General features: G+C 35.9%; 1 protein-coding gene across 2 annotated transcripts in view; it reads right to left on the bottom strand.

Moving 5' to 3' along the window:
• Positions 1-12,440, bottom strand: part of LOC149542995 (RING/FYVE/PHD zinc finger superfamily protein) — a 257,051-nt gene that overhangs the window by 150,245 nt on the left and 94,366 nt on the right. The gene's annotated exons all lie outside the window — the stretch shown is intronic.

Genomic DNA, 12,440 nt, shown 5'->3' with positions numbered 1-12,440 from the left:
CACACATGTTGCAATATATTCCATATGAAATGTTTACCTTTCCAGTTCCACAGCATAGTGGTGACATTGATGCTGATAATACTTCAAGACGTTTTCCAAGTAGACACAATATTCCATCTGGCAACGTATGCAAATCATGAATTGCTAATATCAAAAGTGTAGTAGTGGTAACGTTCAGCAAAGGCAGTAACACCATATTCAAAGCAGGGAACACATTTGTAGATCTTGCTTTTGGATAGTGACAAGTGTCTTTGAGCGGTCTCAACATATAGAAACATCTAATACCAAGTATAAACCATGAAATTTATGTCAATACATTCATAACTGTCAACATATGCTATGGATCAACATACATAACAAACTTATAAGGATCCAAACTACAACAGCAAATGTACATCTGATTGAGAACACAATGCATCAAATCTTAGATAAAATGTATATTTCAAGGGCAGGATGTAGCTCTTTGACAGGCTTACAGTAATAGGATAAGGAGTTCAGTAATGGGAAAAGATTGGGACAAAATCTTGAAAGGTACTATGAAACTACAAGAGCGGTTAGCCTAGAATTCCGAAGCCGATATAAGAGCAAAAATACTCGACCTTTACAAGAAATATACAAAACTACCTAACCAAGTTCGGAATGACTTACCCTTTAGCGATTACGGTAGCAAAATAAAACGGATATGGCAAAAAGAAGGTACTTTGAATTGGTTCAGGATATCCTTGAAAATGACCAGTGCAAAAGTTTGTACAAAGAATTTTTCAGTAGGCCAAAATCATTTAATGGAGGATCTTGAAAAAGAAGAACTATCAACTGCCTTTGATTTACATCCTTCTCATAATCCAGTAGATGATGTTATGCAGGGTGTAAGTTTCTATGTTGGTGAATGGGAGGTTAGCATTGATAGGCAAATTGATGAGATAGGTTGCACACGAGGTAATAGCAGGTCGGGGTCCTTGTATGATGAGACCTTATATGCAAATGACAACATGGCAACACTTTGGCCTTTGCATACAAATCAAGAGAGCAAGGGAAAGGATACCTATGATTTTGAGAGAGATGATGAACCATATATTCCCAATGCCCATGACATTGAATTGGATGAACAAATTAGACGACAGTGCAAGACAATGAACCATGTCAACATGACACCAATGAAAACCATACCTTAAAGAACCAGTTGAAGGTTAGTGAAGACATGGTTGTGGCCTCTTTGGTACGTTATGACAACACTCACAAAAAGGTTGAAGACCTCAAAAGGATGGCTCAAAGGGGAGGGGAAGGAGATTGGCTTGTTGCTGATTTGCAGGTGATTAAAACAGCTCTTGAGACTATGAAATCAGATTATTTGTATTTGCTTTTCGACAGTGATAACATTCTTACATGTTGACCAGCTGGATAAAGAAAGGAATGAGATTATGGAGCTCAATGGAGAGCTTAAAGATACTCATGAGGCATTAAATGATGCTCGGATTTCCCTTCAAGAAGCAGAGAATCATATTAGGATCACGAATCAATTTCAAGAACAGGAGGATAAAGAGAGGCAAGAATTGTTCCTAGAGGTAATTGATGAACTTGATAGCATTCAGCAAATGTATGCTTTGTATAGTTGCCCCAAGCGATCAAGTTCCAAAACTTTAAAACACATTCAACTTATAGACAACCCTCTATTTGAGGTAAATGCTGTTTGGATCTCTGATAACCCACTTTTTAAGGTAGAGGAGAGAGTTCCTCTTGGATTCCAGGAAGAGGATGGTCTTGACTTAAGAGATTCGAATCAAGCTACAGTTCTTACCAGCAAAACCTGGTCATAGGATGGGAGTGGTGATTTGACTATGGTTGTGCATCATTGGATCAGTACACATAGGGTTCCTGATTTCACACCATACAATGGTTGGTTGGATTATATACATCAACCTTTGGATAGTTTCTGGTGTAGTATTGAGGAGAGTTATGTGTTGATCATAGGGAATGCTTTTTCAGTTTCATTCTTATACATAGTACCTATGTACCCAGAAGTTCACCAGATTGATGATGACAGTATGGTATTTGATGCGCCTAGGGTGATACTCTCAGTTTTTGAGTGGTTTGTTTATTACATGACCTATTTAGGTCGAGTTGTCATCATCTACTGGGTTAGCCATAGTTCACTGATACATTTCTATCTTATCATATTCGTTGGTTATGACAACAAGGTTTGGGATCCAAGTGTTGATCATATGTATTTTTGGCTTGTTGAGGACCTTGTTCTGATTCTATTCAGTTTGAGGTTGGATTCAGTGGTATCGGTGATGATCAGAGTTGTTCAGTTTACAGGTGCAAAGTTTTTTCAAAGAGTTGTATGGGATCCATAGATCCGATTGAGAGATAGATTGTAGAGTGACATCTTGCTTCGCAGTGTCGCCGGAATTGTTTTCAGTTTGGACTACAGGGCTACTTGCAAACTCGTATCAGATCCTGGTACTAATTGCTTGAGGACAAGCAATTTTAAGCAGGGGAGATTTGTAATATACCTTTTTTGGGACATTAGAAATATTGAAGTCTTATTTTATATAATGTTCAAATTGACTATGAGATGTAGACTCAAATTATTAAAAGGTCAATTTAATCTTATAAAGAAGGCAAAAGGTCAAGGAGGAATAAGACAAAATGCCCGAGGGAAGTTGAAGAGTCTCAAGGGAATAGGACGAACGCCGGATGGGAGTCGAAGAGCCTTAGTTTGTGTATTAAAAAGGGAGAGAGGCTCATTCCTAGGGAGGCTTGATTTATTATTCTAGATTTCAGTTCTCTCTTGTGAGAGTATTTGGAAAGCTTCAGCTTTCAGCTAGTATGAGGATGTAGCCCCTCGTGTCGCCAAACAGTGGACTCAAACCCATTGTCCGAGGAGACATCAATTCAGGTGTTTCATATGCACTTACAGGTTCTTATTCTAATATTCCAATCTGACTGTTGAATCTGTATTTAAGATTCAATTGTCTAGTGTCGGTTATTGTATTGTTGTTGTATAATGCAATAACGTGTCTACAGAGTTGTACAAGAGTTTTTTGGTTTTATATTACTGATTTCTGACGTACTTTCATATGTTCAAATCCTGAATAGTATCTTGGATAGACGGTTATTTTCTTGTGGAGAATCTGCTGGTTTTATTGTTGCATCATATTATATCTTTCTATGTTGAGTTTGAGTTGATTAAATATCTATTGGAATTTCTTCTGGTTTCAATTGTCCCGGAAAACATTTGCAATGTTTTATTTCTAAATATATTGTTCAAAGGAAAATTTAGTAAATATCCGGTTCGGGATATTTCATCTAACTTCTTGTTATTATATCTTTAAAGTTTTCAACCAATGATGATTGAACATTGACATGTTACACATATGAAACTATGAAAATATATATAGATATAGATATATATCTCCACGGTACCAGAATCCGCCCCAAAAAAAAATTTGCAGAATCCCAAAATCTGAATCAGAACCAGAACCACAGGCGGCTACTTAGCATTTATGCAAAAAAATAAATAAACCTTCCGAAATAAGTAACTTCAGTTCTTGTCCTCAACCTTTGAAGTTAAAACGATAGGTTCAGTCATTCCCCTCATTTGCCCTCATGCAAACCTCAAATGATAATTTCATATATTGTACATAAGTATAAACTTGTAAATAGCTTTAGGTTTACAGAATAGTTTTAGAACTGAAGAAACTTCACCCAGTAATTTGAAGAGAAGCCGTTATTGTATTAATCTATCTTGTGTTGTCTTGTAAGAGACAAATTGAAAGGTGGCATCAATGACAAAAGAACATGCCTGGCAAATAAGGGAGATGATTTAAATGGTGAACATGCATGAAAAGAACACCTACTATCAAGGGAAAAGTTTCAAGTGACATGACTACTATAAAAGAGCCCCTAGGATGTATTGTGAATTGTGAAAATTCCGGTTAGGCACATCTGGGAGGTGAAGGTTGATTTAGTGAAAAAGATGGAGCTAGGGCACAATACCAAACAAGTTGTTTCAGGTGACAGAGGTAATTAAAAAAGGCACTTGAGCAGTAAGCAAATGAGTTTACTGGCAGGAACAGCAGAAACAGGCACTTCAGCATTAAATGACAATCTTCTAAGTGGCAGCGTGTCATCTTGGCACGCCTGGGTGTATGTGACAGCAGGTAGTAGAATGGTCCTTGAAAGGAAGAAAAACAGAGTTTTCACCCTCATATGCATTTGTGTCTTTCCCCTGAAAAAGGCTATGGAATACACCCCATATGGAAGATTGCATATGGTTTGGCATGATGAGACCTAGGCTTGAGCACGCCAAGCCTCTCTCTCTCTCTCTCTCTCTCTCTCTCTCTCTCTCTCTCTCTCTATATATATATATATATAGTACACACACGCATATTTATATATATGCATTCTGGTATACCTCTTTCAGCTTCATTATTTTACAATATTCCACCAGCTCAACCAAAACTTTCCTCCACTCTAATAGTTTAGGAGAAAATAAGAAATCTCAATACCCATTGGAACAATCCAAGCTACAGTGCCACTAAATCACAATTTTTATTGACTAGCAATTTTGACCACGGTTTCGTGGAGAGGGACTAAGCACCTAAAATTTAACCAAAAGCTGTTCAAAAAATATATATAATGAAACCTTAAACATAAAAACAACCAACAAATACATTTAGGGATAACTGAAGAAAAAACCGATAGAAAAATAATAGTTTAATATTTGGTACTCACGCATACACACAGACCAATCCTAAATCAAAGAGCTCATCTTATGAAGGCTTGTTATGTAAATAGTTATACCTCACTCATGTAATGTCCCCGATATGGAGACAAGGGATTAATAAGGGTGTAAAATGATTTATTAAGAGCCAAAAAAGCTAAAATCCCATCAAATATTATTTAAATTATTCATTATGGGGCCACAGTTCCTATTTTTCAGTCATAGATGTGGGGCCACTTTTAGTTATAAATGAATTTCTTGGTGACTTTTTCTTGGAGGGATTTCTAATAAACGGTAAACTTAATGCTTAAGTCAAGTCACCTACAGTAAGGATTTATGGAGGAGTGCACTGCTTTTTGGAAGCATATTCTTTCTAAAGGGCACTGAGGGCAATTAGAAGGATTCATTATGTTATCTATCAATTTGTTTTGTTTATTTCTCTGCAACAAGGTGATTTGCCTGCTTTTTCTCAAGACGAAACCCTTGAGGATTGAAATTGGATGCAACCCCAAGTTTCTGATTTGTTTGCATCTATTCTGGTCACAATCTCACAAGCTGCAAATATAGATTGTCTCAGTGGAAAGAAAGGAACAGCAACCTGCTGCAGATGCCAAAGATTCAAAGAGTCTATTTCACAGATAGACAGCTTGTTCCAAATCAGAAGCCCATTTCACTCATTAGACACAAGAAACAGATTGTTTAGTCACAGGAAATATATTTTTCAAGTGTGAGTTCGTTCTAGTTTCAGATTTTCGGCTGTAAGCTGTAATAATCTTGACATACCTCAGACTTTGCCTAAGGTCAGCTATTTCCAGTATTTTTTCTTCATTCAAAGATGTGCATGTTGGGAAATGGTTTCCTTCTAATTCCATTTCAAATTCAGTATATGTTATTGTTTGTATTGAAAGACCATGTTAATAAATCAAGTTTGTAATGAATTAAATCAAATTCAAAAAGACAACTTTCTGACAGATTGTGGTTAGAATATTTCACTTCTTGTGTTGGTTTAGAACAGAAAACTTCCACAAGCTTCGTCATTCAGTGACCAAAAGAGTTGGAATAGTTAAGTGTTTCTACAAGTCGTCATGGTTGTATCAGATTAGCACAAAGGAGACATGTTAGACCTGTGTGGGGTTAGTTGAACTCTTATAAAAGATTGCTTTCCTTTTTGCGAGAAGATTGGAAGAGTTCCAATGCAGTTATGATTCTACATAACACCTTGAGGAGTGATACACTAAGAATTACTGTTTAGGATTGACCAAAAATTTCTTCCAATTGCTCAGGATCATATAAGTACGGGGATTGCAGTTATGGAACTTATTGGGATGCTTCAGCAGAAGACGTCTCATTGTATAGGTTTCACAGCCCTTACAGATATCTAAGATTGGGATTTAAAGACGATTACCTTTTTAGGCTCTATGAAAGGAGAGTGTTTTTGTGGCACAATGGTTTTACAGCTTTTTATTAAAATGGCACATCACCATGGCGGTTTTGTTCTAAGATTGACTTCAGACCCTAGGATCATTCTTGGTTTCAGTTTATATCATTCTGATGATTATCGGGTTATGCATTGCTTGAGGACAAACAATCTTTGGGAAGGGCAGACTCTAATGACCTTCTGTTTAAGTAATCTTCTAGTGTAGCTGGTGCCCAGGTTTTGGGTTTGTGTTAGCCAGTTAAAATAAGTGTTTCGATGATGCCAATGAGCTCAAATGATTTATTGAAGTTGATTGACACTTTTTAAGTAATTTCAGACCATTTGTACTAACATGCAATTTATAGTGTGTTTGGATGCCAAATTGGTCAGCAGGAAGAGTCATAGGAGTATAAACATTTGGAGAATAAATTAGCAAACCAGAGCAGGATTTTTTGAAAAACTAAGGACAAGGGAAATTGGGAAAAAAAACAGATTTATAAAAAATTGAAGAAGAAAAGTCAAAAAACTACTTTTAATAAATTAAAAGGCATTTCCATAGATTAGATATATTGAGAGCAAACAAAATATGGAGTTCAACCCATCAATTGTAGAAAAAAGATTTTAAACGTTTATATTCATATCACTGATTACATTGCACATAGCATACCACAATATCATAGAAAATAACTACATGGAGATAGGTGTCAAAACGTCAAATACAAAATAGTTGGCGACTTTGTACACAGTCAACCTAAAGTAGAAAGTTCCAAAAAATCAAATGTAGCCAATGACATGCTAGGGGACAAAAGACCCTGACGCTGCTTCTCCTTGGAAAGTGCCTGTCCTAACTGCTGCAACAATATGAGTCAAAAGGATAGCTTCTTCCATGACTTCAAAATCATTGGGCTCAATAACATCATCATCATCAGAAGGCACAACAATACACTCAGAGTCTAGATCAATCTCATCAAGGTCACTTGGGGAGTCTTCCTCAATTGTTCCTATTTTTGTCCATGTAGAAATTAGTCTTTTCCTACAAGTGGAAAACACAATAAATAAAACTTCAATTGAGTGCAAGTTATTAAAACCCCTGCACTGAGCCTTTTTCAGCTCCAAAAGAAGGTTGTGGTAAACAAACACCAAGTCATTCATCCATTTTTGTCACAGACGGTTGCATGTCTTGCAATTTATGTGTTCAAACTTCAAAAACACTCTAATTATGCTCACAAGCAGATGAGCTGCATGAAAAGGTCAAAATGCTTATTGCCATTCACCTGAGATTTTGCATTCGTCACCGAAACAATTCCACCATTGAGCTGAAAAACACATTATAGAAAGATGATATCATATAAGAATATCTTCAAATCTTATCAAAATAACTAGACTATCAAGGATTCAAGATTTTATAGAGTCTACCTAGTTGGAAGGTTGTTTTTCCTTCCTCTGCAGCACAAGATAAGAGAAAACCCCTTCCCTTCTTATTCATTTACAACATAGTTTCTTTCAATTGGCCTTTGCATGGAAACATTTTATCCATGCACTTGAACAAGCCTTGTGTGATCTCAGCATCAATCTCTCTGATTTGTATGTTGTATAACAATGATGGATTGAGAAAGTATCTTGTAGCATGGACAAGAGAATGCAACTGTCCATTCCATCTCCTATCAATTATGTCCCATCACGGTATTTACCTATCGCTGTCATTTTCCAACCTACACTTCATCACATCCTTGGTCCTATCCATGGCCTCATACAAATATCCCCTCGGAGATTTATACCTGGCCATTAGTCTCAAGATATTTACTACAGGCTCTGAAAATTGTAATACTTGTTCAACTGCATCACAAAAACTAGAACAATACATGTACTTTGTCACTGGCATGCCATTTGTTTGATTTGAGGAGCCTAAGTGCATCCACTTGGCTGAAACAAACATGCTTCTCAGGTCCCTTTTTTTGTTGAACTTGAGTCTATAGTGCAAGGAAGTGTGTTGCAAACCTTGTCACCCTTAGTCAAACTCGCTCCTTGTCCCTGTGAAATGGAGCATCATACTCAAAACATGAGTGTGATTGTAGATAAATTTGATAACCTCGTGAGCCTTCTACAATGTCTCCTTTACCCATTCAATTTTTCCAATGTCCTCTAGGATTAGGTCAAGGCAATGTATTACACTTGTGGTAAAAAACAGAGGGGTATTTATTTGTCAAGAGTTGCAACAGCAATACAAGCAATAACATCATAATAAAATAAATTAAATTAAATTATGTGGCCCCACTTCCATTACTGCTCAGTCGTACATCCAACAATGCAATTACAATTTTCATTGCATCTGATGCATCCACAAATTTCAGAAATATAGTGCCTCTATCAGGATAGACAGGAAGTTGATGAGAATTTGGTTCCTTCTATCCTCCCATCCATCTAACATAACAGTGCACCCACTACTAGCCCACTCTAAACAATGCTCTTGAACATACTTTAATGTGTCATTGACCATAACAGCTCTCATCATATCGTAAGGTGGGGCTTTGAACCTAGGCCATCGGCTGCAATGACACATCAAAGCTTGCCAATATGGAGATCTGCAAGCATGGAATGCCAAGGTAGAGAACTAAAATTTGAAATTGACTTATTTACCCATTCATAGACAGTTTTCCTCCACCCCATACTCTCCGAAGTGATAATTAATCATGGTTTAGTCCAAGGTCCAAAGAATTCATTGATGTTCCCTCCACCCATATTTCGGCCACGTGCTATAGAAGTAGATGTTTTAGCAATCCCAGATTCTCTTAAACCCTCCCCTCTACCATCTCCCTCATTCAAATTGATTCCCCATAACTTCTATAGAACTTGACGCTACTTCAACAATAATTCTCACCTTTTTGCCTTATTCTCATTAACTGCATCAAGAGTTGTGCCCTATACATATGACATCTGTCGAGCAGAGAGTGCACTCTGTTGTGTGATTTCCCACTTCTTTAGCCAAATGCCATTTGAAGCATAGTTCCATGACTCTCTATGAGTCATGTGAGTAGTCCAAGTAGCCGAGTTGAGCAAACATGGCCAAGTTTTTATAACTCCGCCCGGGTCATGGAATATGGTATATAATTTCATATATATAAAGTATTATCATTTCAAGGATTTTTCACGTTTTCCTGAGTCATTGCCAAGTCATAGGCAAATCAGGAGTCAAGTCAGCCTTTTCGAGTCCGAGTGTAGGAACACTAATTTGAAGTGGTAGAAATTCGCCACTAACTTCATTCAAACACCAATTGCATTTAACCTCCGTGGTACCATTAATCGATGTGCAATGTGTCCTTGCAAAGTTTTTTAAATGTGGTGTTGTGATCAAAAGTCTGCAAAAGCATTTTAATTCAGTATTTTAATCAAATTTGATACTATTCGAAGTTTGACACAAAATTCCCTTCATAAAAATAAGTTTTTTACAATAAAAACAGAGGCAGAAAAACCAGCTCTCATTGACCATAACAGCTCTCATCCATCGGTTGTAATGACACATCAAAGCTTGCCAATATGGAGATCTGCAAAAATGGAATGCCAAGGTAGAGAACTAAAATTTGAAATTGACTTATTTACCCATTCATAGACAGTTTTCCTCCACCCCATACTCTCCAAAGTGATAATTAATCATGGTTTAGTACAAGGTCCAAAGAATTCATTGATGTTCCCTCCACCCATATTTCGGCCACGTGCTATAGAAGTAGATGTTTTAGCAATCCCAGATTCTCTTAAACCCTCCCCTCTACCATCTCCCTCATTCAAATTGATTCCTCATAACATCTATAGAACTTGATGCTACTTCAACAATAGTTCTCACCTTTTTGCCTTATTCTCATTAACTGCATCAAGAGTTGTGCCCTATACATATGACATTTGTCGAGCACAGAGTGCACTCTGTGGTGTTATTTCCCACTTCTTTAGCCAAATGCCATTTGAAGAATAGTTCCATGACTCTCTGTGAGTCATGTGAGTAGTCCAAGTAGCCGAGTTGAGTAGACGTGGCCAAGTTTTTATATCTCCGTCCGGGTCATGGAATATGGTATATAATTTCATATATATAAAGTATTATCATTTCAAGGATTTTTCACGTTTTCCTGAGTCATTGCCAAGTCATAGGCGAATCAGGAGTCAAGTCAGCCTTGTCGAGTCTGAGTGTAGGAACTCTAATTTGAAGTGGTAGAAATTCACCACTGACTTCATTCAAACACCAATTGCATTTAACCTTCGTGGTATCATTAATCGATGCGCAATGTGTCCTTGCAAAGTCTTTTAAATGTGGTGTTGTGATCAAAAGTCTGCAAAAGCATTTTAATTCAGTATTTTAATCAAATTTGATACTATTCGAAGTTTGACACAAAGTTCCCTTCGTAAAAATAAGTTTTTTACAATAAAAACAGAGGCAGAAAAACCAGAAATTTACTTCATGAGTGCAATGCAAGCAAACAAGTTTTCTTATTCAATATTCTAGAATAACGATTGTATACATAATTTTCCGTATTCGATATGTTTTCTATATAATACAAAACTATACAGTTTATAAAATATACATGGAATATATAGAATGTGAATCAAAATTTATAAATATAAATATCGAATATGTAAATTTATACTCTAAATTCATAATAATTGATTTATATCGAACAAAAAATTTATCTACTATTTTGTTCATTGTGATATTTATACTAAAATTTACATATCAAATATGTAAATTTATAAAATTTGATTTGCATTCTGTATATTTTTTCAGAGTATACAGAATTTTCGAAATACACATTATGAATTTGTTATATAAAACTTCTAATATATTCTGTAAAAGAAATATAAAATATTATGTATATAATATATACATAATATATAAATTTGACATATTATATATTTTCCGTATAAGGATATACTGATGGGAATTCATAGTATACACAACCTTCTATTTACAGATGGGAAAGCACACAGACATGGCTCATGATATATTTTGTTCGATACATACAAAACAAATTCGAGAAATACCTGGCCACTAGTTTTGTTGTTCTGCTTCAAAAGCTGAATCCTCCGTTCCAAGAAAAACTCTGCTTCAAGCGCCAAATTTTTAAAAGCTTCAAATGCAAGCCGTCTTGCCTGATCCTTCTGCCCTTCTTTGCTGTGTGTGATGCTTTGTAAGAAATCAAGGAGTTATTTTTTTGCGTTTTAGAGTTTTCAACTGCTTTTTTTGGCATGTGATTTTTTGCAGATTAAGCCCAATTTATTGTCAAACTGTGCAAAAAAAATCATTGATTACATTGACATTGATTATTGTCCAACTGTTGGGGAGAAAAATGCGGTACTAGCTGCAATTGTAAATTAAGCAAGTATAATCGGGAGTTTCCAGATTTCTGCTTCTTTGGGAAAATTTACTAACTTTTTTAATTAGTCGGTGATTAATTAAATCGAATATATTTTGGAAACTTATGGTTTTACTTGTGTGCGCTTTTGTTTGTGTTTGTTTGGTTTTGTGTGGGGGGGGAGGGCGGGGGCTGGAGGTGTGTATGCCTATATGCCTGTGTGTCATCTGAAATGTAGAAAATGAAATTCCTTCATAATTTCTTTTGAGTTCTGAAAGTTGTTGGGACCTACACTAATATAAACTATGAATATAGTATCTTAGGGTTGGTTGGCCTCAAAGTTTAGGGTTAGATCTTTTAGAACCTTTTTGGGTGGTGGCAACATTGCCTATATAATGAAGGCCCGTAGGGTTGCCTAGGACAGTTCTGGATATGTGTATGGGCTCTTGCCTGCGGAATATTGTAAGGAAATGCCCATAAGGCTGTGCATATTCTATTTCTGAGTATTATAATTCCATTTTATTATAGATAACAAAAAGCCCATTTTATATTCTTGCAAATTGCTATTATTTCTCTATTATGTTGTGTGTATTTGTGTTAATAAGGGGAGTACCCTCACCAGTACATAAGACCTTTTGTGAGAAAGGTGTAAGTTTGTACATAAGTCCCTGTGTTTGCATGTATGTGTGTTTGTAAATTTGTGCATATCCCTTTTCGAGAAACAGAAAAATACAACTAACCTTGAGTAAATCCTACGTCTAGACTTGAAGGTTGAAACCTGGGATGATAAATTCCTTTATATAAATATTATATATATATAAAGAAAAAATTAATAAATAAAGTATATACATTTTACAATTTTTTAATTAGGTACCAAAAATGAATTTCATGAAAGAAAGCAAGCATATATTAGTTATCGAATACTTAAAAAAAAGTAATTCAAAAATTAATAAATGAAATT

This window comes from Cupressus sempervirens, chromosome 8 (assembly GCF_028749045.1).
Source record: "Cupressus sempervirens isolate cs-2001-9-10 chromosome 8, ASM2874904v1, whole genome shotgun sequence".
In the NCBI taxonomy this organism is placed as follows: domain Eukaryota; kingdom Viridiplantae; phylum Streptophyta; class Pinopsida; order Cupressales; family Cupressaceae; genus Cupressus; species Cupressus sempervirens.
This window is presented reverse-complemented; position numbering and strand designations above follow the sequence as displayed.